This window comes from Salmo trutta, chromosome 19, assembly GCF_901001165.1.
Source record: "Salmo trutta chromosome 19, fSalTru1.1, whole genome shotgun sequence".
Taxonomy (NCBI): Eukaryota; Metazoa; Chordata; class Actinopteri; order Salmoniformes; family Salmonidae; genus Salmo; species Salmo trutta.
Window position 1 is genome coordinate 55,871,334 of NC_042975.1, and position 4,057 is coordinate 55,875,390.

General features: G+C 44.9%; 5 non-coding genes across 5 annotated transcripts; all 5 read left to right on the plus strand.

Moving 5' to 3' along the window:
* Positions 1 to 503: 503 nt before the first annotated feature.
* On the plus strand, positions 504 to 585 carry trnas-gcu (transfer RNA serine (anticodon GCU)). The gene has a single exon. It is a non-coding gene; the product is annotated as a tRNA-Ser (tRNA).
* A 478-nt stretch (positions 586 to 1,063) lies between these two features.
* trnas-gcu (transfer RNA serine (anticodon GCU)) lies at positions 1,064 to 1,145 on the plus strand. The gene has a single exon. It is a non-coding gene; the product is annotated as a tRNA-Ser (tRNA).
* A 1,038-nt stretch (positions 1,146 to 2,183) lies between these two features.
* trnas-gcu (transfer RNA serine (anticodon GCU)) lies at positions 2,184 to 2,265 on the plus strand. Its single transcript has one exon. It is a non-coding gene; the product is annotated as a tRNA-Ser (tRNA).
* A 478-nt stretch (positions 2,266 to 2,743) lies between these two features.
* Positions 2,744 to 2,825, plus strand: trnas-gcu (transfer RNA serine (anticodon GCU)). The gene has a single exon. It is a non-coding gene; the product is annotated as a tRNA-Ser (tRNA).
* Positions 2,826 to 3,303: 478 nt separating this feature from the next.
* On the plus strand, positions 3,304 to 3,385 carry trnas-gcu (transfer RNA serine (anticodon GCU)). The gene has a single exon. It is a non-coding gene; the product is annotated as a tRNA-Ser (tRNA).
* Positions 3,386 to 4,057: the final 672 nt, after the last annotated feature.

The window sequence follows — 4,057 nt, forward strand, 5'->3', positions numbered from 1 at the left end:
ATGGGTTCGAATCCCATCCTCATCGAGCAACCCAAAAAATCGGTACTTTTTTATGGCACTGTAAGATTTAGACTTTCGCAAAGACTGGTAAGATGGCCGACTGCCACCGCAACAGCACAGAACTTGGTATCTGAGTGGTGAAGGTGATGAACTACATGTGTAGATTGGAAAACCAACCTCTTCGCAAATGTTTTCTTATTTCTTCTCTTGCATGGCCCCACATGAATATTGAATCCCTGCACACTCCTAGAGCGACTGATACGATTCATGTATTGAAGAATAGCTTTACCAAGGGCAACCTCAATGGTGGGATTTGAACCGACACCTCCACACACTTAATCAAGCACTTTAGACCACTCAGCCTGACAACACATTTGTTAAATGTCTCGATGGGATCGACACATGGCCCTGCCGTTTCTATGCCTAACTTTCATTGATTTCAATCATGGGTTTACATGCAGCTACTACAGTTTGTGGGGGAAACTGCCTATCATTTCCCAATGGATGAGGTGGCCGAGTGGTTAAGGCGATGGACTGCTAATCCTTTGTGCGCTGCATGCATGGTTTCGAATCCCATCCTCATCGAGCAACCCAAAAAATCTGTACTTTTTTATGGCACTGCAAGATTTTGACTTTCGCAAAGATTGGTAAGATGGCCGACTGCCACCGCAACAGCACAGAACTTGGTGTCTGAGTGGTGAAGGCGATGAACTACATGTGTAGATTGGAAAACCAACTTCTTCGCAACTGTTTTTTTATTTCTTCTCATGCATGGCCCCACATGAATATTGAATCCCTGCACACTCCTAGAGCGACTGATACGATTCATGTATTGAAGAATAGCTTTACCACGGGCAACCTCAACGGTGGGATTTGAACCGACACCTCCACACACTTAATCAAGCACTTTAGACCACTCAGCCTTACAACACATTTGTTAAATGTCTCGATGGGATCGACACATGGCCCTGCATTTGCTATGCCTAACTTTCATTGATTTCAATCCTGGGTTTACATGCAGCAACTACAGTTTGTGGGGGCAACTGCCACTCGTATACCAACGGATGAGGTGGCCGAGTGGTTAAGGCGATGGACTGCTAATTCATTGTGTTCTGCATGCATGGGTTTGAATCCCATCCTCATCCAGCAACCCAAAAAAAAAGTACTTTTTTATGGCACTGTAAGATTTAGACTTTCGCAAAGACTGGTAAGATGGCCGACTGCCACCGCAACAGCACAGAACTTGGTATCTGAGTGGTGAAGGTGATGAACTACATGTGTAGATTGGAAAACCAACCTCTTCGCAAATGTTTTCTTATTTCTTCTCTTGCATGGCCCCACATGAATATTGAATCCCTGCACACTCCTAGAGCGACTGATACGATTCATGTATTGAAGAATAGCTTTACCAAGGGCAACCTCAATGGTGGGATTTGAACCGACACCTCCACACACTTAATCAAGCACTTTAGACCACTCAGCCTGACAACACATTTGTTAAATGTCTCGATGGGATCGACACATGGCCCTGCCGTTGCTATGCCTAACTTTCATTGATTTCAATCATGGCTTTACATGCAGCACCTACAGATTGTGGGGGATACTGCCCCTTGTATACCAATGGATGAGTTGGCCGATTGGTTAAGGCGATGGACTGCTAATCAAATGTGCTCTGCATGCATGGGTTTGAATCCCATCCTCATCGAGCAACTAAAAATTCAGTACTTTTTTATGACACTGCAAGATTTTGACTTTCGCAAAGATTGGTAAGATGGCCGACTGCCACCGCAACAGCACAGAACTTGGTATCTGAGTGGTGAAGGCTAGGAACTACATGTGTAGATTGGAAAACCAACCTCTTCGCAAATGTTTTTTTTATTTCTTCTCTTGCATAGCCCCACGTGAATATAGGATCCCCGCACACTCTTAGAGCGACTGATAAGATTCAGGTATTGAAGAATAGCTTTATCACGGGCAACCTCAACGGTGGGATTTGAACCGACACCTCCACACACTTAATCAAGCACTTTAGACCACTCAGCCTTACAACACATTTGTTAAATGTCTCGATGGAATCGACACATGGCCCTGCCGTTGCTATGCCTAACTTTCATTGATTTCAATCATGGGTTTACATGCAGCACCTACAGATTGTGGGGGATACTGCCCCTTGTATACCACTGGATGAGGTTGTCGATTGGTTAAGGCGATGGACTGCTAATCAATTGTGCTCTGCATGCATGGGTTCGAATCCCATCCTCATCGAGCAACCCAAAAAATCTGTACTTTTTTATGGCACTGTAAGATTTAGACTTTCGCAAAGACTGGTAAGATGGCCGACTGCCACCGCAACAGCACAGAACTTGGTATCTGAGTGGTGAAGGTGATGAACTACATGTGTAGATTGGAAAACCAACCTCGTCGCAAATGTTTTCTTATTTCTTCTCTTGCATGGCCCCACATGAATATTGAATCCCTGCACACTCCTAGAGCGACTGATACGATTCATGTATTGAAGAATAGCTTTACCAAGGGCAACCTCAATGTTGGGATTTGAACCGACACCTCCACACACTTAATCAAGCACTTTAGACCACTCAGCCTGACAACACATTTGTTAAATGTCTCGATGGGATCGACACATGGCCCTGCCGTTTCTATGCCTAACTTTCATTGATTTCAATCATGGGTTTACATGCAGCTACTACAGTTTGTGGGGGAAACTGCCTATCATTTCCCAACGGATGAGGTGGCCGAGTGGTTAAGGCGATGGACTGCTAATCCTTTGTGCGCTGCATGCATGGTTTCGAATCCCATCCTCATCGAGCAACCCAAAAAATCTGTACTTTTTTATGGCACTGCAAGATGTTGACTTTCGCAAAGATTGGTAAGATGGCCGACTGCCACCGCAACAGCACAGAACTTGGTGTCTGAGTGGTGAAGGCGATGAACTACATGTGTAGATTGGAAAACAAACCTCTTCGCAACTGTTTTTTTATTTCTTCTCATGCATGGCCCCAAATGAATATTGAATCCCTGCACACTCCTAGAGCGACTGATACGATTCATGTATTGAAGAATAGCTTTACCACGGGCAACCTCAACGGTGGGATTTGAACCGACACCTCCACACACTTAATCAAGCACTTTACACCACTCAGCCTTACAACACATTTGTTAAATGTCTCGATGGGATCGACACATGGCCCTGAATTTGCTATGCCTAACTTTCATTGATTTCAATCCTGGGTTTAGATGCAGCAACTACAGTTTGTGGGGGCAACTGCCACTCGTATACCAACGGATGAGGTGGCCGAGTGGTTAAGGCGATGGACTGCTAATTCATTGTGTTCTGCATGCATGGGTTTGAATCCCATCCTCATCGAGCAACCCAAAAAATCATTACTTTTTTATGGCACTGTGAGATTTAGACTTTCGCAAAGACTGGTAAGATGGCCGACTGCCACCGCAACAGCACAGAACTTGGTATCTGAGTGGTGAAGGCAAGGAACTACATGTATAGATTGGAAAACCAACCTCTTCGCAAATGTTTTTTTATTTCTTCTCTTGCATAGCCCCACGTGAATATTGGATCCCTGCACACTCCGAGAGCGACTGATAAGATTCAGGTATTGAAGAATAGCTTTATCACGGGCAACCTCAACGGTGGGATTTGAACCGACACCTCCACACACTTAATCAAGCACTTTAGACCACTCAGCCTTACAACACATTTGTTAAATGTCTCGATGGAATCGACACATCGCCCTGCCGTTGCTATGCCTAACTTTCATTGATTTCAATCATGGGTTTACATGCAGCACCTACAGATTGTGGGGGATACTGCCCCTTGTATACCAATGGATGAGGTGGTCAATTGGTTAAGGCGATGGGCTGCTGATCAATTGTGCTCTGCATGCATGGGTTCGAATCCCATCCTCATCGAGCAACCCAAATAATCTGTACTTTTTTATGGCACTGCAAGATTTTGACTTTCGCAAAGATTGGTAAGATGGCCGACTGCCACCGCAACAGCACAGAACTTGGTATCTGAGTG